Genomic DNA, 27,668 nt, shown 5'->3' with positions numbered 1-27,668 from the left:
AAAGAGGGAACCAGCCGAGGAAACGTGATGTGCGCTAACGATAACGCCAAGTGCCTTTCGCACTGGGCAGGCGAGCAACCCTCTCCGTCACCAGCTACGCCATTGTGGTGCCATTTCCTCCATGCTACGGCCACTTGTTATCAGCGGCGAGCATTGCCGCCATGGCAACTAGCAAGGAGTAGGTGCACACTCACAGCACGCCTGTGGATGTGTGTGTGCAACAGGCAAATGTTACTCCTGCAGCCTTCCGCCTGCCGAAGCTCACTCAAACCAAGACGCACTACTTCCTCTGTGCTTGTGTGCGATTAGGCTTAATCGTGATCACAAATGTGCTGTGTGACACCCGTATTGGACTTCTGCAGAGTTGTGCTATTTCAACTCTGCCTTCTTAGCTTTTGTGGAATAATCACTTTTGCCGAATTCCATTTCCATGTCCATTTCGTCTGCTGCTCAAGTGCTAATTGGCTGGCTCATATAACATTTTTTCCTTGTACCGTTCACTTCATTGTAATGAGTGTTTACTGTAGTAGAGGCTTCCGCAGAATGCTATTGATGTCACTGACGTGCACTTGCAACGTCGACCCGTGAGCTTCTCTGTCTTCTTCGACTGAGGAGCTGCCGACCTTAGTAATCATCACATTTCTCTTCGCTTTCTGAAACTATGTACAGCTCAGTGTCTGCAGAATCATCGTCAGAAAAAAAGACCAAGAAATGCCTCTTTTCCAGAAATCAGGCCGCCAATACATGCATCAGCTCCGTCTCATGCCATTTCGAAAATGCCAGTTGCCACACGAAAGATGCGCTCCAGATGTAGAAGAAGAAAGAAATCACCGAGCACGTACTGCCATCTGCCTAACAAAACATCAGTTAGACCGCGGACAAGTGTCTTTTGTTCAAAATGCTTAAGGGGAGAACAAATACCGTAAAGACGAGCTGTACTAATCTAAACACTTTGGGCACACGAGGGCTTGCATGAGCAGGGAGTGTATTCTGTAAGTGTCCACCTAGTGGACATTTCCATTTCATCTGCTGCTGAAGTGCTGATTGGCTGGGGGCACCTGTCTCCTTCTGACGAGTGCCCCAGCCCAGCCAATCAGAACTTCAGCTGTAGACAAAATGGACATGACCAATAGGCCAACACTTACAGAATACCCTTCCAGGGCTCATAAGAAATGGTTAAGGGGTTAATGAACCCAGGTAGTCCAAATTCACCTGGAGTCCCCACTACCGCATGCCTCCAATCAAATCGTGGTTTTGGCACTATTTGATTATTATTATTTAAAAAACCCGGAATTCAAAAGAGAGAGCGCAATGAAAAGTACCTTCTGTGCGTGCAAGTGGGGACTATGAATGTGGGCAGAGCCTACGTAACGGCACGATAGTGCCTAGAATATATTCACGGTGCCTACCGTTGTTCGCAGACATGGTGTAGGTATATAGAACGGATTTTTCTTTCCTCCTTTTCAGCCAGAACTAAAGGTTCTTTCCAAGACCATGCGGAACCCTCTAGACATATCGAGGAGGTCATAGCTGCTATGTACTTTAGCTAAGGGAGGTCGCTAGATTACTTGTGGGTTCTAAAGAGGCTCTGTTATACTGCATGACATGCCTTTATCGTGCACTAAATAAGAGCCTGTGTGGCTTGTTGCAGGCAGCAAGCACCAAGGTGACAGCATCTGAGTGTGCCTGGTACGTGACGGACGAGGCGATCCAGATCCACGGGGCATGGGTTTCATGCGTGACGCAGGGCTGGAACGGTGCCTACGTGACCTCCGCATCTTCCGTATTTTCGAGGGAGCCAATGACATCCTGCGGCTCTTTGTTGCTCTGCAAGGGTGCCACCTACTCTGTTCCACTCCTGTGTATTCAGAAAGCTGGTTGCTTGAGCTAGCATTTTTGTCCACATCCCTTGACAGCTGTGTCATTGTGCTGTACGATACACACGGCATTTCAGTTCATGTTCCAAGAGGCAGATCTAGTAACTACAGTCAACTTCCATTAATTCGACCCGGACGGGACCGACGAAATTTGTCGAATAATCTGCTGGGGGAAATTAAACAAGAGGCAGAAAAAACAGCAAGACATATCGATGATTAATTTGGTGGTACTTGCGCCATTCTAACGTGACCTCAAATCAAATGTGCACCAACTTTCCGTGTGTTCAAAGTAGAAAACTAACCTAGAAATGACATTAGAGCTCCCAAATAAAGTACAAATCTGACCCACACCCAATTTTTAACCAGAAAAAACATTGCGTGCCTCTGATTATGACAATTGGAAAAAGATGAAACAAGCAACCTTTACCTTGAATAGATTTTTATACGCAATTTCTATTGTCATAACTCACAGATGGCACTTTATTGCTGTCTACGGATCACAACATGTCCTCCATATAGTCCATTATGTGTTTGATAATCTTTATTTCCCAAAGAACTTCACAACAATCGCAAACAAGATGGTGACTCGTGCCTATATTACCCCTTCACTAACTTGTCTTACAACATGTGCAGTTCTCTGGAATGCCAAAACATGTGACATGACTTGTTGCCATTAGCTTAGCATGTAAAATAATTTATCTTTTGAGTGAGCTTTCGTAATCAAAAACTGGAACCGGTGGATACAGTGCGGTGTCATCATCGTTGCAATGCACAAACATGGTCCACAAGAAACATGTTTGTTGCCATCTTGTGATGGCAATGGCGATTATGCTGGCTATGCTCGCTCCGACAGTAGACTGTTGCAAATCCAGTCTTGGTTTTTTATTGATTGCACTGTGCAGGTAACTTTCGGATTAATGTTATTGGGAAAAGAAGTTATGCATTAGAATCAGGTAAATACAGTAATCGTTCATTATGAGCCGCCATTTTAGCTCGAAAACTTTTTTAATGGCAGGCCAGAAACAGGAGTTTTCTGCAAGGCATGGCGTGTGGTAGACATATTCGCTGTCCGCTAAGCTCCGCAAAGACATATGCTGCTTCTCAAGGGGTGTGTGCTGCTAACCAGTCAAGTTCAAATTATCTGGCGAAGCCCAATTTTAAGATTGAAATAACGAAACTTTGGGCGTATAGAAATGTGAAGTAGGGTAGCTTGCTGGGCCAGGTTGTGGCATAGTTTGGGGGTCTGGTATCTCGCAGGAGTACTGACCACTGTGGGTTCCGGCTTAATGAGCTTCGGGACCGCATCAGCCGCCGCCTCGTGTAATGTAGCGCGCCACTGTGTCCGCGTTCAGGCATCTAAAGAGAGAAAACATTATTGCCTCAAGTTAACGGAAGCAGCTTATAATGCGAAAGCATTATTATATGGCCCATGAGACAGAAAATCGGCCTAGTTGTCGGCGTTTGCGTGACCATGATGTCCGAAAAGTAGGGGTGTGCGAATATCACAATTTCTGAATACGATCGAGCACGCACACTTAGCTTGATATATCGAATGGAATATTAAATAATGCTATGCATTTATTAGCAAGTTGTGTTAATTTTTATGTTGGAACATTGCAATTACATTGTCAATGTTAAAAAACTAGACTAGTAAGCCGTTATACTAAGACATTGTGTATTTGGCTCATGTTAACTTGGAAAATTTAGTAATTCCCACTAGCTGCCCCACTAGCTCAGGGTACTTATTGTCGATGAACTACTAGAGCACCGCTTCGTCGTACCAGTGCAGTCTCTGAACGAATTAGTATTTCTTGAAGCACCAAGGAACTGCCCTTTTGAGAAGAGCCTCTTTTGTATCCTAGTCATTCAGAATACTTTCCTAGGGTCTCCTTAAATCTTACAGATACAGTGACCGCAGTAAATGCTATTGCGTCGAAAATTTTGGGAGCATCTGTGAGTCCCAAGCGTGCACGTGCAGGGCTGCAGTACGCGGGCGGGCACCTGCGGGAGCTGCGGCGTGCCTTGCGCAACCCGGCTGCGCACCTGGGCCTCCTGTTTGACCAGGGCTCCAAGAGGGGTGCGACGCGCTGTGGGCCTCAGCTCAACGGCGCCAACCCTGCAGCAGCACGTCCACACGCGTCTCGCTGGCCCCACTGCACTTGTGTCACGCTGCATCGAGCTCTGCGGAGGGGCTGTCGAGCATCTGCTCATCAAGTACGGCCGTAACATCATCGGTGAGGCACTGGCACTTGGTGGTTGTCTCCGTGGCACACGGGAGCACCAATTTGCCACCACCATAGAACGTTTCAGCCTAGCTGTCTTATGATGCCGAGTTCAACCAGAGTGTACAAAACTATTTACTGGTGGTGTGCTAGTTAGCTGCTGGAAGCAAAAGTATTGATGCATAGTGGCTCTTTTTTCTTCAGTGAGAACAGTCGTGCAGCACAAAAACATTTCTAACACTTTGTGGTTGAGAATATTGCCAGATCTCGCTCCAAAAACTGCGACTGCTGTCCACATCTCCTGTTTTTCATTATTCCCCACAAACTCCAATACCTTGCTGTAATAAAGTTGAGGTGCACTACAATTATTAGTTCATAGTAACTAGGGGTGTGTGAATACTCTAATACGCTTCGGGGCACCTGCGCCTGTGGTGCCCCGAAGCGTTCAGGAACTTGGATGGCTTGCCTGATTTCGTCTCGCACCATCTCCGCCACAGAAAGTCGCGCGACTGGGGGCTCGACCGCCTGCATTTTTTGGAGTTCTTCTCTTATGACCGCTCTTATTAATTCTCTGAGGTCGCTGACGTCGCTTCCCAGGGTCACGTTAGGGACACCACTCGAAATTGCAGTCACGTTTCGATTGTACTGCCTGGCGCGCTGTTGTAGTGCCCTTTCCATTGCAGTGGCTTCAGCGGAGAAATGCCGCAAGTGTAGTCGGTGGGTTGCGGATAAGGCCGGCAAAGATTTCCTGCTTTACATTAGGTGTCGAACTTTTTTGTCTTCGGGCATTGAAGCGTCTGCACGTCTGAAGAGCCGAGCCATATCTTCAATATACGTCGTGACGCTCTCATTAGGGGCTTGCATCCTTGCCTGAATCGCCAACTCCGCTCTCTCTCTGTCGGCGCTGGTGTAGGCGGCAACTAACTGCCGACGAAATTCGTCCCACGATGTCAGTGTCATCTCGTGGTTTTCGAACCACGTCTTTGCGGAATCCCCGAGAGCGAAGTACACATTACGCAGCTTGCGCTCTTGGGACCAATCGTTGAATTCGGCTACCCTTTCGAAGTGGTCAAGCCAGTCTTCGACGTCTTCAAGAGCACCTCCGTGGAACACATTGGGTGTTTGCGGCTGATGCAAAAGGACCTGTGTCGGCGCAGCAAGCGCAGCAGTAGACGGTTGGTGCATCATCCTGGTAGGATCAGGTAGCAGACCGTGCTGTGGCTGGAGCCCCTGAAGACGACGGCTGGTACGGACGTGTACCGGGTGAGCTCTGTCGGACTACGCACTGGCGACGAGTCAGGAGTACGCTGCGTCTCGGGCGATCGTATCATTTACCCAGCACCTCCACCAGAAAATGTCAAGAAGACAGCAATCGACACCTTGGCAAAACGGTGGTTCTTTTCAATATAGACTGAAACTCGGAGAGCGCGCGTTTCAGAACACACTTCGTCGTTCTCGTTGCAGCGGCCGGCGGCCACAGGTGCCGGTCTATTTCGGGTCAATATTACCAAATTGAATCTAATAGTGAATGTTCAAATATATACTATTAGATTTTTCTAATGTTCGATAGATTCAATGTGGAGATCCGCGCAGTGCCACAGGTTGCGTTCACCGCGGAGCCCCTCCTGCGCAATGCCCAAGCAAGCGTTTCATTTCATTTGTGGCGGAACAGGAGCGCCGAGTGCGCCTGCGCGCCATGGAAGGGCAGCACCGGCTGACGTGGTAGCGGACTGTCACTGCGAGCACACTTGCCGTGACCCTCCAGATTTCAGATTCTTCTGACAGGTGGCAAATCGCGCCGAACCTTACAATGGAACAGCGCGGACGGTGCCAGCTACGTGCAGAGTGATGATCGAGTCACGTGATGTGTGGTTGTTTAGTCTGTCTCACAGATTAGCCTTACAATAACCCAACAGCTATAAAGTCGGTTTAGCCTTTATGTATTTTAAAAACTGCAAAGAAACGCTTTCCGAGCAGTAAATAAAAGATTGATGCAAAACACAGGTCCACTGTTAAATTAAGAACCTCAATGGTATTCAGTACAATAGAATGCCACTAATGCATTAGTTTCAGAGGGAAAGACCACTTGATTCTATGAAGCATAAATTCTATTGATAAAAAAAAAGCTTCCAGAGCTTCATATACCATAACTGAGCCGTAATATCAGTGCTGGCATACTAATTTGGTGTTCCCTTTTAACAAGTGTAGACTGTACTCTCGATTTCTGCACACTCGAGTTAGCTTGCAACAGTCGTGTTATGCAAGTCTAGGAAACTCCCAAGCATGTGCAGCACCGTATTTTCTTGCCCAAAATTTGTAAGGATTAACTTTTGTGAAAAATATTCTGATATTCAGCTTTTATTTTTTTTATTTGAAATCTACTATTCGGAATTCGCACACCCCTAATTATAACCATTATTTCGTTATTGCAACACGTGACTTTGACCATAAATATTTTGCCACAGTTGCTTACACTCAAACCTTGTTATAGAGGGCTAATGGATCTAACAAATTCTGATTCCTTTTGAAACTTTCGTAGAAACCTATGCACTTTAAAGTTTCATTATAATGTAGCAGAAGTTTTTGATAAATGAATACAGTAGACTTCCATTAATCTATTCCTTATGGGACCGACAAAAACTGATCGAATTATTTGGTAGGTCGAATTAAACAAAAGGCAGAAGCACGCCATCAATGAGAGTGGCTCCAGCCACCTTGTTGTTACTTTGTCTATGTCTGCCTCACAATTTTTCCCTTTTTCAGTTTGCTGGCATTCAATTAGTATAACGCATTCAATTAACTTGGCAAATTTGCCTATAAAGTTAGCTTTGCCGCAATACAGCCGTGTTATGCAGTGAAGCATACAAAGCAGGGAAAGGTACCACTGTTTCGGGCCATAGCACGTGTTCCTTAATTTACACACGCACATATGCCGTCTCCAGTCACAGTTGAGCACCGAGACACCTAACAACTTTGCTGACAGGCCTTCAGAATGTTAGATAGACCCCCGCACTTTTGTTAGATTTAAACGTTCCCAGGACTTTCTTTCAGAGTGTTTTCATTTTACTGCCTTCCGTGGCGCTAGCTTTCCCAAAACGCAGATGGTTTCTCTTTGCGTCTCGGATTCTCTCTGCGTCTCCGTGTAATTAAGTGCCCATGTAATTAAGCAGTATGTACCTAGGCCCTGTTAACGGTCTCATATACAAGACATGCACAGCTGGTGAAACAAGGGCTCAGATTACCACAGCAACGTCAGAAACAGCTCTAAATGGCTGCCAGTGTGCTTATTAACCTAGTCTAAGTGCTCGTATTGTGACTGGAGATCGTGCATCCACGCCTGTACAATTAAGGAACACATACTAGTATGTCCCGTGACAGTGACCCCTTTGCATTCTTGGTATGCCTCACTGCATAACACGCTTGTATTGCGGCGAAGCTGACCAGTCAAGTTCGAATTATCCTGTGAAGGCTAATCTTGAGATCAAAATAATGGAGGTTTGGGCCCATGGAAATGTATGGGCATTGGCCGGGCCCTTCGATCGGCATCGAATCACCCGAAAAATCGAATTAACGGAAGTCTGCTGTATTCATTGCTATGTGTGTATTTGTTGAAAAAGCTTAAGCTCCTTCAGCAGACGACAGAGCTCGTTCATTGCTGCACTTTTCTCCTTGGTTTGCAAGGGCCACGAGGTGCACGGGTGTCGCGCTGCACAATGTGAACTGATGCAACACTGGTTGAGAAAGTGCAGCCAAATCGATGAGACCAAAGATGTACGGTAGATAATAAACTCTTTATAAATGATGGAGAATAAATTCCTCATCTAATAATCTCACCTGCTTACCAGCTGGTGTGAAAGGCAAGAAACACTTGGGTGCACGTTAAGGCGCGAGGCCAAGTGAAAATTCAAAATTTTTTTTCTAAATCTCAATTTTTGTTTTCTACTTGATTAGATGAGGAATTTATTCTCCATCATTTTGCTGAAAAAGTATCTTCCTATGCAGTTTCTTTCAAAAGATACATATAAAAATGTAAACCCACCCGGCATCTACGAAACCGAAACTGACAGTGCTAGTTTTTTGTGCAACAGAAAAAATGCCCTGTTTTGCAGTTCTTTGCTGGTTATTTAACAATTGTATCACATGTAATAATGCCCTAATAGTATTTTCAGCACATTATTGATCAATTAAAACAATAAACGCCTCACCAGGTGAAATGCAATGTTTTGCACGTGCAATTATTTACGTTGTGGAGGCTCCGCACGCGCTAGAGGAGCACCAGAGTGTTTGCTGGATGTGTTTACTCTCTGTCGCGTACTTTTTCTTACTGGCAGCCACATAATAGGGAAGTTAGAGCGCAAGGACGCACAAAATGAAAGTTTGCCGGCAATCAGTGCAAAGAAGTCGGAGTGCGCGATGGACCTGGAGACGTATTGCAAATACTTGTAATACTGTACCTCTACTACTGCAAAGCAAGCTAGAAAAAAAAAGTCGAGGTGCCACACGAGCAAAATCAGACAAGAGCACGACCCAAGACGGAACTGGCTACAAATATAGGGGATTTTAGCTCTCCTGATCATCTTATGTAAGCGTGTGGGGATGGGACTCTCACGCGTCCCCTGATGTTGTTTTCCCCGCATAGCTCGCGTCTCCTGTAATCCGGCTTCTCCGTGTGGCTAAGCGCCGGCGGCGGTCGTAGTGGTTGCGGTGCATTGCGAGAGATGGCACGAGTGTTGCGCGCTAACGCCACCTAGAGGCGGGGTTACTTGGGCGCAAAAGGACGAAGGCGCTTCCTCTTCGGGTTGGGGTCGGTCAGCGATGGGGATGTCCCAGGCTTCGCGAGACCGTCTCGCGTGGCTAGCAGGGCACCGGTATGGACGAACACGGATCGTTCGAACATGCCACCGTTCGCGTTACCGTACAAGTGGACGACTAGGTGATGGTGTCATAGCATGGGGCAAACATATTTGCTCGCTATCCGGTTGCGGTGAGTCGGACTTCCTTGATTTGTCGCGCGCCCATGTGAATGTTCTATACATAGTAATTTGGCTAGCGTATATTAGTGTATGAAAGGTGCAATAAATGCCCTTTTGATTGTTTGCACTACTGTGTTGTCGTCCCTTTGTCCCAAGAGCGCGAGTGAGACCCCACAAGCGCTGCACTTTGAAATCTTTTTGTAGATTTTCTCAGAACTGATTTTTTTGTGATTTCTTCAAACGCAAACATTTGTAACTTTTTTCCTAATAAAGATTTTTTAGAGAAACTTGGCACATTTTTTTCTTACATTATTAGGTGTGCTATGAATCTCAACAAGTATAATCGTGCCACAAGTTTTCATATGGCTGCCTTTTACACCAAGGCACACCAAGTGGTAGCACACATTTTTGGGTTATTTCGTCACTATGCGACGAGCATTCATGTGATCTCGGTAATTTTCGTTCATTGCACAGATCAAAGCCTCCCCTATACCACTACCAAAATTGTTAAATTTGGTAGTGGTAGTTAAACGTGAACTTAGCATCGTGAACTTAGCATAGTTAAACTAGAGTTATGAGTGTTGGCGTGTGACCCATATTTAATTAAGTTCTTCAAATAAAAAAAAATATTTAAAAAATAATACATACTTCAAAAAGCTCACATGGGCCTAAAGTGTGCTTTATGATGTAGACCAATAATTTGTATAGTTTATCTTTTTTTAAACTTTTTTACCCAGCACTTGGCCTCATACCTTAAACAACTTGTCACAGTTAATTTGTATCTTTCCATTACAGCGACTCTCATAATTCAGTCTATTTTTGGGACATGAAGGTCCCCTAAAACATTTTGTGAACCACATCTAAACGTGAGCCTAAGTCCATCAGTGGACCATCAGTCCATCATGTGGGCTTGCCGACAGGAAAGCACAGCTGCTGGACTGCACATATCGGGAGGCTGATTGTGGAGAGATTCACACACTTCACACTCAGTATCCAAGCATCTCGTATGAGGGCAGTGCTACTAAAAAATTGGGAAAGTGTGTGTACCTAAGTTGGGCCTGGTGTCGAGGCTTTTATGAAAATTAGTAGGGGTGTTTGAATACCAAATTGAATCAAGAAAAAGACGAATATCAGATCAAATATTGAATATCAGAAAATGTATCAATATTTAATGCCTACAAATTTTCTGCTAAAAAAGATGGTGCTGCACATGCACGGGAGTCTCCTAGCATTGTTATAGCATGGATGTAACCAAGCTATTCGTAGCTTGAGTATATATAGAAATCAAGACATGTACAGTACGCTCTACTCTTGGTAAAGGGAACACCAAATCATTATGCCAGCACTGATTACAGCTCAGTTCTAGTATATGAAGGTCTGGGAATTATTTTTATCAGTAGAATGTCTGTTCAATAGAATCAAGTGTTTTTCTCCCTCTGACACTAAAGAATTTGTTACGCTACGTTGTTCTGAATGCATGCCAAGGTGGTTCTCAGTTTAACTGTGGGCCTGTGCCTTTATAGCAATCTTTTATTGCATAGAAAATTTTGCTTGCTGTTTTCCTCCAAAATACAGAAGGGCGTTGCTCTCTTTAGGACAGGTGGGTTTATCGTAAGGCCAATGAGCGCAACAGACAAAAGTGCGGACCTCGCATCACGTGACTCTATCACGGTTCCACACATAACCGTCGTTGGTGCTGCGAGGATCGACCACTGTCGGCGCCGACAGGAAAGAGAAGATGCCTTTTTATTGTCAGGGTTCGGTGTGATTTGCCACCTGTCAAAGATTCTCAAATCGGGAGGGTCACGGCAGGTTTGCGTGATGCACCCCTCCCCCTCTCATCCATCCACCGTCCACGCTAATGTATGCAGCCGGCCGGTGGGTGCCTAGTCACATGACACTTATCCACCCACCGTGTTAATCCAAAGTTTGTCCTGTGACAGGTTTCTTGAAGCGACACAAAGAGACCGATGTGTGTCTATGAACGGTGTTGGGAACGAGAGGCTTCTGTATGGTGGGATGCAAAGATGGAGGCCGTGAGCTACATTGTTGTCATCCCATATACTCACTTTCATTTGCGAGGCAGTTTGTCTGCTTTTCGAGTGTGTGGGGTCTCACATGTTCTCTTGGGACAAAGGAACGACACATTGTAGTGCAAAACAATCAAAAGGGCATTTATTGCACCTTTCATACACTAATGCACACTAGCCGAATTACAACCAATTGAACATTCACACGGGTGCGCGACAAATCAAGGAAGTCCGACTCACCGCGACCCGATAGCGAGCGAATACGTTCGCCCCATGCTATGACACCATCGCCTAGTCGTTCACGTGTACAGTCACGCGAACGGTAGCGCGCTCGAACGATCCGTGTTCGTCCATACCGGTGTCCTGCTCTTAGCCTCGCGCGACGGTCGCGCGAAGCGGGCCGGCGCACGCGCGAAGCGTTCGTGCGTGTTGGTCGCCGATCACCAGCCAAAGAGAGAGCGCCTCCGACCCTTTTCTCCCAAGTGACCCCGCCGTTAGCATCGCGACACTAGCGCCATCTCTCGCAACGCGCCGCAACCACCGCCGGGCTTAGCCACGCAGAGAAGCCGGACTACAGGAGACATGCGGGGAAAACAACATCAGGGGACGCGTGAGAGTCGCGCATCCCCACAAGTGTCGTGCGGCTGCTCAAAATAGAACTGCATTGATTTGGCACGAAACCGTAACTTTAGTCATCGACGCCCGATGAAGCAATGCCGATTAGACCTAAGGGCCTAGAGTGTGAGCGTGATGAAAATCGCCACTGGCCGATGTGGTAATTGGCCACAAGCCATCGCAAAATGTTTGTCGCTATAATATGTTTGTACAGGTGGCTCATCAGTAATCGATCCTGTGATCATGTGTGCAGGTTTGATTGACAGCTGTTGAAGCAGCGTTACATTCGTTGCTGCATATCCAATACATTCTGCGTGTCTGCCCTATGTTCACATGATTTCGCACTTTCCGAAATATGCGCTGCTTTCATTGCCGTTCCCTCTGTCCTCATCACATCTGGACGAACCTTGTACTAACAGAGGCAGCCCCAGCGGGTGCGGCTCTGTGTGTGTGATGCGCGCATCGGGCCAACGTCGGGGAGTGCATGCAGTATGGCAGAAGTGCTAGACAACCGAGTCAGCCAGGGCAGCCTGTGTGCATGGACTCTGATCTCCTTTTGTACCGAAAAAAAAAAACACCGCATATCCACGGGGTGAATGATGATGAATGGGCGAAACTCCGGAGGGAATCATCGGTAAACCGTGAATCTTCCGTGTAATTCGCCCAGTCTCGCCGCACTAAATCGAACGATTGACTTCCACCAATGACACACACCATATGTGACGTCATTCCTATTTTATAACAGCGCCCTTCATTATACAGTAAAAGCTCGATGATACGAATCTCACGGGGTCACGAAAAATATTCGTATTAGCCGAAATTCGTATCATCGAAACACAATTAAAACTACTGTCGAATCTCGATAATTCGAACTCGAAGGGGCCCGAAAATTTGTTCGAATTAAAAGGACGTATTTTTGAAGTATTCGTGCACCATAGCACGATGCACGAACGGTGCGAGTTGTGAAATATCGCGACACGCAAGCGCATAGCAAGCGCAGGCCACGAAACTGCCCACGCCGGTTCTTCCCAATAACGACAGAAAACGAAGCTTCAGGGAGCGAGCGGGCGGCGCCGGCACACGGGTGCGCGCGGAGACCGTCGAAGGTGAGGGAGGAGGGCGGCAGGGAAGTGGATTTGGCCGCGTCAATTCCGCCGCTTCGGTGGCTCCCCTCGCCCTCCCTCTCAACTCCCTCGTAGCTCTCTCACCTTCGACTTCGTGCGCACATCTCCGTGCGCGCCCGCCCGCCGCCGTGCTGGCGCCAGCTTATTTTAGCCGCCCCCTGAAGTTTCGTTTTCTGCCGTTATCGGGAAGCGAGCGTTTGCGGGCGTGGCAGTTTCGTTGGCCCGACTGTGCCTCCGCCGCTGCTTCCCTCTGCGCTGCTGCCGAGCGTGCAAGGTCAACATGTGACTAGAAAATAGAGGAGAAGGGTTCACATTTGAGAGAGAAGGAAATTTCCGCCGCGGGTTCCTTCCCCCCCCCCCCCCCCCCCTTCCTTCGCGCGCGACATTGAGGGGTCTCTCCTGAGCTTTTGCTCTATGGCGGTGTCGGAGCAATGCCGGTCGGAGGCGCCGCTGCGTGATTTGGCGCGCTGCTAAGAGCATTGTCGGTGCGCGGTATGTTCGAAATAAGCGTGTTCGAATTCGCTTGCTTCGCGTTGACGTTGAACGAAAGCACGTTTTTCATGATAGTCTCGCTGTGCAACAATTGTGCTCAGTGTTGACGTTGCGAGGCCTAGCTCCTTAGCCAACTCCGTCCACTTCCTCTTGGGATCCTCATCGACCTTTCGAAGAATGTCTAATTTCTCTTTAAAGGAGAGTGCTTTCCGCTTGCGAGACATAGCTCGCTGCGACTAGGCAAAATGGCGCAAACACGAAGAACGCGGCCCGAAGCGCAGCAGCCACTCCATCTGACGGCTCGCAGAAAAGGAGGAAAAGTACAAAAGCACCAAAAGCGCCACCGCTTCAAACTATTCACGCCCAGTAGCGGAGTCCGCGCTGTCCGGCGCCGCGCCTCCGCACCAAAAGAGAAGGAGGGAAAGCGCGTGACTGCACGCTGCTCTCTTTCGCGGCCGTCGGTGGGGTGGCGTTTATTCGTATCAACCGACGCAGGCTGAAAATCGATTCGTAACAACTTTTCTTTAGCACGTTGCAAAGTAATGGGGCTCGGCCGGGACCACAGAAAAATTCGTATCATTTGGAAATTCGTATTAGCCGTGATCGTATCATCGAGCTTTTACTGTAATTGCACCATCTCCCGCTTAAGGGGACGCTAGCACAAACGCGTTAGAAACGTGCAGTACTCTCTAGTAAGAGGGAAAGGGCCACAGCGTCTTACGACGCCATCACATGACTGCTGAGAGAGTATAACCCCCGTATTCATAAACGCTCCTCGACTTGAACTTGACTTGCCACCGCCTTCAACGCGTTTCGAACGCGCTGCCCAAGGCGGTGGCAAGTCAAGTCGAGGAGCGTTTATGAATACGGGGGTAAGGCGGAGAGGCCACAGCGTCTTTCACCAGCTTCTTACACGGGCCGTAACGTGCTAGCACAAACGCGTTAGAAACGCGCAGTCTTTTGTTAATGTTGGGTATTTATTGTCATCGTGGTGCGTGTGTCCATGTGCGCTTTGTGGCGTAGTGGTTAGCGCCACGCGTTCGGAAGCGAGGGGTCCCTGGTTCGATTCCGCGCTACGGACACAACTTTCGGAATTTTTTTTTCATAAAAGTAGACGTGGCTACCTACTACTACTACATACTACAGAGGAGAGACAGACCCACACCCTAAGGAGCTTCGCCCCTAAAAGGAAATAAGATGCGTGCTTGCGTGGCATCAAGCACGAGGGGCAGCACTGCATGGGTCTTTACATTGAGTATACTGAATATTCGAAAATTGAAATGGCAGATATTCGATTTGCAAATCAATTTATTCAGACGTGCCAGTATTGACCTGTTTTAGAATATTTCCGAAAATATGTTAACTGCTCCAGAAGGTGCTCTGCAGTGGCACTCGCCTCACTGGAAACAGAATGGGTGTCATAGGAAGGCAAATGCAGTTGGGAGACTGGTCGTGACTGGCCCGCTGCGAAGTGAGACCAGTTTCTGCTGCTGCTTGTGTTGCAGATGAGCAGTTTCTGCTGATGCGGCTGGCCTACAGTGCCATCGACGTGTATGCCATGGTGGCGGTGCTGTCACGAGCAAGCCTTGCCCTGGAGAAGTCGCTGCCCTCAGCCGAGCACGAGGCTCTCCTGGCCCAGCTCATTTGCAGCGAGGTGAGCAACTTGGTGGTGTGCTGCCGCCAGAGGACGCTGCATGTGGGCCACGCATCAAAGGTTGTAACGGTGGCCAAAATTGAACACTGACAAGTGCAGCTCCTTGGTCTGCTGGAACTTATTTGAACCAACTTTCTTTCTGATCAGTTCCTCCGTTGAAGTTCCTTTGAATGAACTGTGCACTATATCTGTATTGCTGCAGCATGCCAAGCATGAACATAGCAGTAAGTGCCGACAACTGACAGAATAGCATCATTCTCTTCCCTCTGTTTTCGACTTTGGCTACAACACATTTTCATTTGTATGGAACAATTTTATCTACCCTGTGCTGACATGTTACATTTCATAAAGCTAGGGGAAAAGGCCCTTCCCTCATAGAAGCAGTAAAGCTTAAACAGTGATGCCTTGATTTGTGAGACTACACAAAAGGCAGGGACACTTATTGAAGTGCATAGTGGTGTTCAATAATGTAGTAGCAGCAAAAAAAAACAAAAAAAAAAAAAAACATTTTAGGCTTTTAATTTGCTTCTATTATCATGCGTTACATGTTGGCACTTACTGATGACTGCTGGAATTTACTGATTGCCAAAGCTGTATAGGGTGGTTTGTACCACTTGAATTTTGCTCTTGAGGTGACCAAATGTGCAAATTACTATATTTACCATGATGCAAGAACGTACGGACCGATACAAGATTTGTGCCCAATTTATGTGCAAAAGCTCGCCACACATCATTCATGCAGGCAAAAAAAAAAAAAGTTTTTCCACAGACTAGCCAAGTGGTGCCTCTCACAATAGATGTAGTTTCTCCCTTTTCAATTATGGGAATCTTAGAAGTGATCATGCATGGTTCTGTGTCTTTTGCCATCAGAGAAGCACGCAATGCCCTGTATGAAATTGCTGTAGAGCTGTTTAATTTTTTTTTTATCCCGTGGGTTGCCTTGTAGTGGAGAGCACCGGTGAAAGTAGCAAGGCTGGGCACATGGAACGATGCAAGCATTGTCTGCTAGACTATTCCCGTGCCCCTGCTTTATTAGATGGACGGAATTATTTGCCACTGTGCCTGCATGCAGAGGCTGCCCCTGCTGCTTCCAATGGAAGCAGAAATGCGCACCCGTGTCTGTTGTATTTGTCTCCTGCAGCTCCTGTGTGTGCACAGTGGTTACAATAAGTGGTTCCACGTTACTGAATATGTCAGCCTTAGACACTTCACACGACACGTGCACTGCTTTTGCAGGTGTGACACGGTGCTGACTGTCATGATGGCTGACGCCCCTGTGAGGGTATTAAAAAATTAGAGAGTCGTACATCTATCAATTCTTAATCAGTGCCTAGATCGTTTATGGAACTTATGGTTGTACTCTTCGCGTGTGTTCTCTTTAATGTATTTAGTATGACTAATGCTCAAAGGGGACAAGGATACAAGCAGAGAAGTAACGACAAGGACGCAGTGAGAGATGGTCACACATGGATGTTTCGTTTGCTGTAACAGGCGCGTGACTGCTTCCTTTTCAAATGCCTATGCCAAAATAAAACTTTCCTTCAGTCGTAAGGCACTGCAGCCTTGTCGCTATTTCTCTGCTCATGTTCTCGTTCCCTTTGCGCATTAGTTGCAATGAGTTCATTCCGACTTTCCCAACTTGCAGTAATTCTTTCATGTAAGCATGCTTTGTTCCAGGCGAGTCGCAGCAGCCAGGCTGTGTTACCAGCACATAACAAACCTTGCTGTTGGAAAACAGCAAGGAGTGTTACACAGTTAACCCGCTTTCCTACTATGCGTAGGGTAGTGTTGAATCTTTCCAATTGAGTGAACCAAAGTCTGCCTGGCTTTCCCTGCATGCAGGCTAGCGAGCGTGTGCAGGCCAACTTGGGGGCCCTGCGGTCATCTGAGAAGCAGGCCAATTTCACCACCATGCGTGCGGTGGCCGAAGGCATGTGCGAAGCTGGTGGTGCTGTGCCCCTGAATCCACTGGGTGTCTGAACCCTTCCTCAGTTGATGGCAAGGTTTGCTTACAAATGCCTTGACAGTGATGATGATGAAGGGCATGTGAAGATGTGCACTGGTGGTGACACAGCCACACAATGTGGTCACATTTCTCCAGCATCTGTTGGGGTATCACAATTGGCGGTACAAAGGTTATAAGGGCACGGCCCCATTGGACTGTCTTGTTTAGTCCTTGCATACTGCAGTGCCACAGCTGCAAGGAGGAGCGAATAGTGATGTCACGCATGTGCTGCATACTCATGTGGTGCATACGCGTAGTGATGAGCCATAAGATGCATTGTCATTTAGAGGAATGTTGCTTCTGATGGGCTGATAATAAAGCTATTTCAGCAACCCACTGTCAAGATGCAGTGCAGATAACGTTACAGAACTGCATATGTGGTGCACGCTTTCATTATAGTGAAAGCTTTCAAAATTTGTTGTGCAATACCGTGCCTCTGTACAGTGCTTTATTAGATGGATGGAATTATTTGCCACTATGTCTGCATGCAGTCTGGTGGGCTGAAACGGTGCCCAAGCCCCAAGTAATTGCACCCCGATTAGTGCATCATACACAGTTGTGCCGATTTGGGTGCAGCGAATTTCGCACCTGCTCTTTGACTGGCATGGCTGCCATTTGGCTGGGCACCTGAGCACAACACACCCCTACTGCATTTTAAGTGCATACATTGTTTCAATTGCCTGTAACCCTATGACTCTGGACATTTTGACCTGTTGAAATATATTTACAGAAATGGTGAAGATTCTTGCAATATTTTTCTCTTATATATAGCTTCAGCCGCACTGGCTACCTTTTATATGGAGGCAGTATCCCCTATGTATATCATTCCATGCTTGCTATGTGTGGATGGTGCCTTAAAAGCCTTTTCTCCTTCAGTCTAATCTTCCCACAGCCTGCCACTTAAAAAATGTCCAATAGATTCGCAAGTGCTTGCAGTATGCAAACGCTTTGTGCCCATTCATTCAGGGCAGAGCCAAACTACATCTGCTAGCTCCATTTAAGTTGGGAGCACAAAGCCAACAAAGTGCTGAGCCAGGAAGCAGCTGTTGTCTTGGCCAGCAGCAGATTCAAGTCTAGTGAGAGCACAGATAACCAACGTGTCAGGCTAGGTACCTGCTTTAACAATCACGTTAACAATCGCATTGTCTTTGCATGTATTAATTCTACCTGCCATCACCTCTTGAAACATTTCAGCATGCAGGACACTGTCTGAAGTTCCCAATTTATGGGAACATGTTACTACCTCAAAAGGGCCCTGAAACATTTTTTGAAGGTACGCTCGAACCTTGTTATAACGAAACGGGATGTAACGAGGTAAATGAAATTCCTCTTTAAATCTCCATAGAGATCCATGTATATTAAACCTCGTTTTAAGGAAGTGAAATTGTCTTGTCAATGGATATAACGAACTAAATTTGTCTCAAAAACAAAAATCAATTGTTGTCCGCCGAGTACATCGCTTTGTGCGAGATTCAGCACTCGCCGCGGCAATTCAAAACTCCAGCGTCGTATATGCCGTCGAGCAACACAGGTCTTTCTCACCACCGTGCATAGCTGCGCACGAGCTGCGGTTCACTATCGCACGTCTCCACTGACCTCTCTCTCTTGCACGTGCCTGGCTGCGCGAGCCGCAGCCCCGGCATGTTGTGCGGCTACGCGAGGCGGTGCTAAAGATTAGTGCATTCACTTCTGCACGGCGCGCCACTCTGCCTGGCACAGCTGGGCGTGGCCTCGGAGATTTCCCTGGTGCAATCTCGGGTGTCCTGCACGAGTCGTGGCTACGCGTGGTGGTGCGCAAAATTAGTGCGTTCACTTCTCTGTCATTACGGCGCACCGCGCAGGCAGCCGAAGCTGGGCGTCACCTCCGAGATCTCCTCGGCGCAATCTCGGGGGTCACACCCAGGCCGTGCATTCATACGTCTCCCTCTCCCTGCAGCGCGCCACGTGGCAGCTGGGCGTGGCATCCGATATCGCACTGGCACCAGTGCACTCTCGGAGGCCACGAGCCGGCCGAGCAAGTTCGCTTGCCATTCTCGATTACACAGCAGAGCGCTGTGTTGTGTACCAGGCGCTAGAGACTGCGACGAGCCAAGTGGAAGGCGGAAACAAAAGACCATCACAATGGAACAGAAGGCAGCTATCTAAAGGCTGTCGAGTCAGGTGCTAAGAAGTCGCGTGCTGCACATGCCAAAGATTCTTTTGTTGTTGTATTCAAATTTGATCGGATGCGTGGCTGTGTAGCGGTTCCGCAGGCCGCAAAGCTGTTTTCTTATTTCCATGTGACAATTGTGCACCCCATTGTAAATGGAAATATGGATATAACAAAGTAGTTTCGGCTCCCCCTTCAACTTTGTTATAACGCAGCCCGAGTGTGGTATGAAACTGTTGCCAATCCATAGACGATGCTCCTGTGAAAATGTGAGCCAATTATTATTCCACTGCATGCAGCATGAAATGTACAACCTCGTGTCAAATACAGTAAAAAATTGCTTTGTTCCTTCCTTTGCAATTTTGTCAGCAGCTACACCAGTATTAGTGGATTTTGCAGTTCTGAAAACATTCTCAGTAATACTACTATTATTGGTAATTTTGAGTTATATTTGTGAAAAGATATATGTCTGCAACCTTTGCATTGCTGGTCTACACACGGTAGCAGGTGCAGCGTGTAGCTGCATCTGCTGCGCCTGGCCTCAGATATTGCACCGGCATGCTACGTAGTGGCCACCACGAGGTGCCGCGGCGAGCCCTCTGATTGGTCTTTGTGGGTGACGCAACTCCAGGGGCATGGCGAGGCAGCCCACTTCGTCACGCACAGCTGAATTGAAAGTAGCGTTGCAAAGACACAGAAAAAAAAATGAAAATGCATAACTTCTGGGTAGGGTCGTGCCCCTTTGCCATCCCCCCTGTGTAGCTTTCAGCAAGTTAGTGGAGGGAGAGAGCAAAAGTCGTGCATCGGTGCAATGACTACCTCTAACTCAGCTTATACTTGAAGGATATGAAAAATTCTTGCGGCAGGAGATTCGTGAGGTATGTCCTTTCTGTGATTAGTTAGAAAAGTGCTTAAGGGCCTCATTTAACTCTTTGAAAAATGGTGGTTGTGAGAGGCAGCTTCCATTTCATAATTTATTGCTCGTCACACGGGTACTTCCCTTCATTCATAAGGCACCTACTTTAAGCAGCTCAGTAGCTCTACCATGAGGCCGTTGATAAAAAAAAAAAGTAAGCGAGTTCCATGATTGGGAAATCTGATGAAACAGCAGAGCTCTGCTAGCATGAGTGTAGTGGGTATGACGCTCGCCTTCGGACCTGGGTTCAAATCCCGCCTTGCCAAGAAAGTTTATATTGTTTTTTTCTTTGCTCGCTCCTTTCTCTCTCTGTGTGTCGCTCTCTCTCTCTCTCTGTCGCTCTTTTTCTCTCGCCCATAGCAAGTTGTGTTACAATCGTCGGTACAATGCATCTTCTTTCTGGGGCTTTACGTGCCAAAACCAGTTCTGATTATGAGGCACGCCGTAGTGGAGGGCTCCGGATTAATTTTGAACACCTGGGGTTCTTTAACGTACACTACAACGCAAGCACACGGGCGTTTTTGCATTTCGCCTCCATCGAAATACTGCCGCCGCGGCCGAGATTCGATCCCGCGACCTCGTGCTCAGCAGCGCAACGCCTTAGCTGATTGAGCCACCCCGGCGGGTGTCGGTACAATGCAACCATATGGTTCCCATAAATGTATGTTCTGCAAGTGTGGGTGTATATTGCAGTGGTCATGATGCTTGCCTTCAGACCGTGGGTACCTGGCTCGAATCTCGCTTTGCCAAGAAATTTTATTTTATTTATTTATTTCTCTCGCTCTCTGCACCTCCTCTCCTCTGCTTTCACTCTCTCCCAGCTCGGCGATGCTGCGCACGAGACCAACCTAGCGAGGTCTTAACAGCTCTACTGTAAAACATATTTGGGTAGCTGGATGGCATCTCTTAGATTGCGTCCTGTGCACTTTAATGCCACTCTGGTGGTTGCTGCCATTTCTTCCTCAGCCTCGACAAGCTGTGAAGAATATTAAATCCTCCTCTACAATTACCTGATAAACAGAGATCTTTTTTTCCCTTATGTTTTGCTTGCCTTCAGTATTTGCTGGCTTTGGAATTCCCGAATATTCTTGCACAGCCTTTTTGATGGTTTGTGTTGTTCCAAACAGCAAGTGCACCATTTTTACTTCGTGCTACAGTGTTTTCTCTTTTTTTTTTTCTTTAAAATGGTAACAATGCACTGCGGAAGTAGATATGTACGTAATTTATATTTCCATCTGATTCAAGCAAACCTCAAAATTTTAGTTCATGCAGTATGTTTTCAATTAATTTCTGAGCCACTTAGTTCAAACAAGCAGCACTAGAATTTCCACTAATTCAAACTTCTTGGCTTCCCAGGGACGAGAAAGATGGCTTACGAGAAGGCAGCCACATGGAACTAATATGCTTAGTGCACTTGCATGCAAGCTGCTGTGTGCATTGGCAGGCACCACTAGTACTAATGGTGCCTGCCAATGCACACAGCAGCTTGCATGCAAGTGCACTAAGCATATTAGTTCCATGTGGGTACTAGTGGTTAAATGGTACGACTATAGTGATGCAAGTGAAGCTGTTATTTCCCCTCCTAGGAGGGGCTGTGATTACTGTGCAAAATGAAATATCCGTGTAATGGTCACAGGTAGCATTCACGATGTCCAACTTAAAATTTTAGCACCATGCTGAGATGCATGCAGTCGGCTTTAACTTCTTTCCTCATCTTGTGTAGCTGCAGGCTTTAGACATGACATATTTCAAAGCGGTTGTGTTCTTACTGGTAGAATTTCGAAGGAACCTTTGTGGGCATGACATGGTGACTGCACTCTTGGGTTTTTCTTGTTGCCCCTGCATTTGATCTTTGCCAGCACTTCACTTTTTTCTTGTAAATGTTTACCAGTTCAGAATTTACTGCGTGTGAGTAATAAAGTAAAATCTACCTGCTTACTGATGGAAATACAAGCGACCAACAGGATTACTTCATGCGACACTCCTTGCTGTCGTGTTTGTCGCCACAACAGCACAAGTGTGTTCACTGTTTTAACGACTGTTTGCTGTTTAAGTGCTCTGTGAATAGGCTGTGTTCAGAGCTGCTTAAATGTGGAAATAAAATGCAATTTTATTTTACATTACTACCACATTATGCAGTGTCTGAAATGTCCCAACATGTATCGGCAAATTCCAACCAATTTCCAACACTAACAGAAGGGTGAAGGAAAAATTGCTACTCACATAGCAGCAGCTGGAATGCTGCAATAGGAAGCTTGCTTGCATATATTCCTTTAGAAATCCGTGTAGTTGCGGTGCAAAATTTGTCTTTGTCTAGAAATCAAAACCTATCTTTCTCCCCACCAGAGCGTGTGTTTTTCAAGGAACCTATAGCAACCTCCTGCAATGAAGTGGATGAACTTTCCTTTCATGAAACTCCTCCATCTTGTGCATTTTCACAGAATACAAATGATGCAGCACATGCAACAATCAACCGTTTCATTACCATAGTTACGGGCAAATATAAACTGAACCAGCGCCTTCTCTATTTTTTCAATCTCAGCCAGATGCGGCCGATCCAACGGTTCACCACCCTCTCTGACGCCCTTTCTTACCCTCCCCCGTCAGCTAGCGTTCGCGCCTGCTTTACAGTCATGGGGGAGAGTAGCCTCTGGGTGGCGCCTCCTGACGGAAGTCGGAGGAAGTGATCTTGACAGACGCGTGAAACATCTACCGCATCTCCTCCGGAACGGCAACGGCGCGTGCTCAGTGGCTCAGACGCACGCGTGATGCAAGCACTCGTACCCTCTGGGTAGCGTCATATCGCGGCAACTCGCTGAACTAAGGCGCACCAATGGCTCCCATTGCGGAGCAAGCGATTGCACTGGCATTGAAAAAATAGAGGAGGCGCTGACTGTACTTACCGTTACATTGCAGTTTATGTCGTAAGTTAGACGCAGCAATAAGGTTGTGGCTTTAAAAAGCTGTTATGGAAAAATGGGATGTTCTTAACTGTCTAGCTTTTTCTTGCCTTCGTTTTCACAAAATTAAAGAGCTATCATATTTTTGATGAAAAGAATGTCTTAGAAACGCTGTGTCTAAGACTGATCTTTATTGTGAAGCATTATTAGGATCATTATTGGACAGTGGGCTTAACCAACCTACAAAGTAGTGCCAGGGAGCACACTGATATTCTTCTAACAAAGCAATAACAACAGTAAAGTCCTAGATCAAATCATGGCATAAAACCTTTATGCATAATGTCTCATAACTACCTCTATAAGGCACGCAGATCTCTTAGTGGTATGGGTGAAAAGTATAAATTCGGGTGAACAATACAGACGAACTGAGCTCAAAACACCGCGTCTTCAGTTGCAGTTTATTCAACAAAGACCACACAAGGTAAATGTACCTGGTAGCGAAGCTTCCATAGATGCTTGCTTGCTTGATCCTCATCCGTGGCGCTTACCCACTACGGGTGATTGGCCAAGAAGCCGGCGGTTAAAGGTTAAACGGAAGGGAGAGATGGAGAAAAAAAAAACTAGACGGAAAACTAAATCAGGGTGAAGGATAGTGTTTATGATAATTTGGAAAGAGATTTACAGGGCAGAGACAGAATTAAAATCATTGTAATTGTATAAAAACAGCACAAAAATTTTGGTGGTATTAGAATAATTTCGAAACGCCAATTAGCGATTTAATGAGTTATCCAATTATTTATTTCGAGAATTAACTGGGTAGTCTTTTTGTGTCACAGATATAGTCACAGAGGGCCACGCAGATGTTCCTGTGGCTAAAGCCCATTGAAGAAGCCCCGAAGGAGAGGATATTTTCAGTAGTTAGTGAAATACTCAATTTACGGAATGAAAATTCGAATTTCTTCCTCTCATTCCTAAAGCGATGACAAAATAATAGAAAGTGGTCAATGTTTTCGGGTTCCTGGCAGGTAGGACACAGAGTGCCAGTCCAGACCTGTTGAGGTAGAAATTTAATGGTGGGATTCAGCAGTGTAATTTTGTTATGGAGATCTCTAATTTACGTGTGGGGCACCATTTATTGTCCCACGAAAAGGACAAATGATTAAATTCCGACATTTGGATTTTCAGTTTTGTAGAATCTTGTAATAGGGAAAATTTTCTAAACCTAGCCGCAGTGACATAAGCCGAACTAGGCATGACAGACATAACTGGTCCATCAAGAGATATCCGCGCAAGTGTGTCAGCCATTTCATTTAAGAATATACCACGATGGCCTGGAACCCATACCAATCGTACCAGACTTAAGTTAGGAGGGGTTAACAATTTAAATGTATTGGTTACAGTAGTGTCTGCAGATGAAGTGAGCGATGTACATACTGACAGTGAATCAGTCACTATAACCACTGTTGAGTAATTTGAAGGAAGTTTCCGCAGAGCTAAGATAATCGCTGCTAGTTCAGCAAAAAATATGGGTGTGAAATCCGGAAGGCGTATTGCATAAGACCAGGATAGTGATTCGGAGAAAATACCCACACCCGCTTTCTCTTCATTCATTGACGCGTCAGTCGCGATCACGTGATCTATTGCTAGTTGCGTTAAATGATCTTGTAACATGCCGTTTAAGTATGTAGTGGGCAGGAGTTTGGCATTCGATGGAAATATATCGTCAAATTCAATCATTATATTAGGCAAGCGTTTGTCTGGGCAAGCGATCTCACGTATATTAACATTTAATGGATCGAGCTCAGCTTGTACAAACAAAACTTGCGGTCGAAGTAGGCGGGACCAGTGCTCATCGAAAAATGCCCTCATTTCCCTAATAAATACAAATTGTGATCTTCTCAAAGAAGATGCATAAATGTTTAAATATGTTTTTACCGTTAGAATGCGGAATCTGCAGGGAAGTGTAGGCAGTCGTGCTTCTTGATATAAAACATTGTTGGCTACAAATTTTGGCAAACCGAGACAATTCCGAATTGCCTCCCGCTCTAGAAGAACCAGGGGGTTAATTTTGTACGCTGGCCCACCAGAGAATAGCACGCACCCAAATTCCAATATCGGACGAACGTACATGCGATAAATCATCATTAAAGTGTCTCTGCGTAGCCCAGAGCGATGTCGGCCAAGTTTGCTTATCATGCCAACCGCGCGTGTCGCCCTAGATTTAACATGATCAATGTGATTTCGCCAGGTCAGGTTTGTGTCGTATATTACACCGAGATATTTGATAAAGTCAACTTGCGGAATAATTTCCTGATAATATTGGAGAGAGATATTAATTGGTACATTCAATGGAAACACAATCAAAGCGCTTTTGTTAACATTGAGCGACATTCGAATATTCGCAAACCAGGCTTCAAGTGTTCCCAAGTATGACTGTAGTGTACTCTGTAATGAGTGAATATCACTCGCAGACGCAAAGAATGCTATGTCATCTGCATAGACATATACTTGTACACTACCGCACAATGGGATTAGTAAAATGTTAAACAAAATAGGAGAAAGGACAGATCCCTGGGGAACTCCTCTTGTTTGACTATATTTTTGTGTCACCAAGCCACGCTGAGAACAATAAAATTTTCTACCCTTTAAAAATTCGTGTATCCAATTGATAATATATCGAGGCAAATCCATGCTATTTAAAACGTTTAGGAGTATGACATGTTCTACACAATCGTAGGCTTTAGCTAAATCAAGGGTCACTAAAGCTGCATACTGCCGCCTGTGCCGTGCAAGCTTAATGCGTTCCTCTAAATCAACATGGGCGCACCATATCGAGCATCCGGGTCTAAATCCAATCTGACATGGGCTTAATAATGTATTATCCATTAAAAATTTCATAATATGAATGTGTAATACCCTTTCTATTAATTTCATAACATTTGAGGTTAATGCGATTGGTCTGATATTATCTGGGTCCAATCCTGCTCCTTGGTTTTTGAGCAGGGGGATTATTTTTGCGAGTTTCCAGTCAGGAGGAATCCATGCGTTAATGAGGGAGTAGTTAACGATATTGGAGATGTCTCGTGGGGAGAGGTCAAACAATATTTTTAACATGCCTGATGTAATGCGATCTGGACCTGGAGCTGTGCCAGGGAGCGGCCGAATAACGTGCTGAAGTTCTTCCATTGATACCTCTATAAAGTCATCCCCTGATAGAACCCCTACGAAGTTTACTTGCAGCTGAGTTGTAAAACGCTCTTCTAAGGCTTTTGCGATCTTATTTAATGATTCTAATAATTCTTCTGGTGGCAAAACCACTGAATCAATAATTATGGGCACTGGAAAGGCCTTACGAGAGCGAAGAAACCTAAATAATGCTTTTTTATTATCACTTTTCGATAAAAAGTTGTACCGTTTTTCATCTTAATTATCTTTCGCTAAGGAAACTGTTCTTTTAAACGTAGCAGCAGCATATTTATAATTACTCCAATTAGTAGGGCACTGATTGGAAATAAGTTTCTTCCATGCAGCGTTTCGGCGTCGATAATCTCGTGCGCAATCACTATTCCACCATGGACAATCAATGCGCTCTTTTGTTGATGATACTACAAATTCTAATTTTTAATAGTACCCTTCAAAATTGCACTAAGGCTCATCGCTTTAATATCTGTTTCCATATCTGTTCTAAAAGACAAGGTTGACTGTAAATTGTTTTTAAATTTTGAATAGTCCGCGAAAGTATTCGTATGTTTATTTAAAGAAATGAGGGGGTTGTTAATTTCAATGACAATCGGGCGGTGGTCACTACTAGTGGCGACATCCACCACAGTCCAAGAAGAAATGGAAATGCCTGAGCTAGCAAATGTCAAATCTAGGACAGATCGCGACTGCGAACGCACGAAAGTGGCAACTGTAGCATTTAAACATGTGAAATTTTTAACATTAGCCCAATCCCATAAACGTTTTCCAGATGAGTCTGTGCGGAAGCCCCATGACACATGATGCGAGTTGAAGTCACCCGCAAGCAATATGTTCTTTTCGCAGTATGTTACTGCGACATCAAGTGGGCGTACGTTTTGCACTCCAGCGGGAAAGTAGGAGTTAATTATAGAGAGCGGGGCGCAACCCGGAATAGTTATTTCTAATATTAAGATTTCACATTCGGATGATAGGGTATGATGCGAAATTTTTGCTTTATGACAGAATTTAGATGAAATGAAAAAAAGCTAATCCGCCACCTCGTGAAGGCCTATCCAATCGAAAACACTTGTAATTGTTTAAATGAAAGTCTTGGGTCAGCGGACAAACAAGTTTCTTGTAATAGTATAACATCTGGTGATTGTTGGGAGATTAAATATAATAAATCTGTAGTTGCAGAAAGTATAGATCGGCAGTTCCACTGCGATATCCTTAGGCACCCTATGTTGACGGTATACAAGCAGCCGCAACTGCTTGGTCCAGGATACTGTCTTTTAGAAAGTCAGTCCTCGTAAGTGATTCTTTCACACACTTTTTTATTTTGGAGTTAGGAGAACGAGGCATTTTGTTGTTAGGCGATCTTGTGCGTTTAAGAACTCGAGTGTCCATATCTACATCTCGATTGCCTAGAGAGTCTGAATCGGAATGGCATTCATGATCAACCTGAGCGGAAGTCGAAGGACGTACTGAATCCACACTGTTAGAAGGAAGAGGTGTCTGATATTTAGGTGAT

At 45.9% G+C, this 27,668-nt stretch overlaps 1 pseudogene; it reads left to right on the top strand.

Annotated features, from left to right (window-relative positions):
• Positions 1–1,585: 1,585 nt before the first annotated feature.
• Positions 1,586–22,175, top strand: LOC119455971 (very long-chain specific acyl-CoA dehydrogenase, mitochondrial-like; annotated as a pseudogene).
• Positions 22,176–27,668: the final 5,493 nt, after the last annotated feature.

Source organism: Dermacentor silvarum, chromosome 6 (genome assembly GCF_013339745.2).
Source record: "Dermacentor silvarum isolate Dsil-2018 chromosome 6, BIME_Dsil_1.4, whole genome shotgun sequence".
NCBI lineage: Eukaryota > Metazoa > Arthropoda > Arachnida > Ixodida > Ixodidae > Dermacentor > Dermacentor silvarum.
Note: the sequence above shows the minus strand (reverse complement) of the source record. Positions and strands in the feature narration are given on the sequence as shown.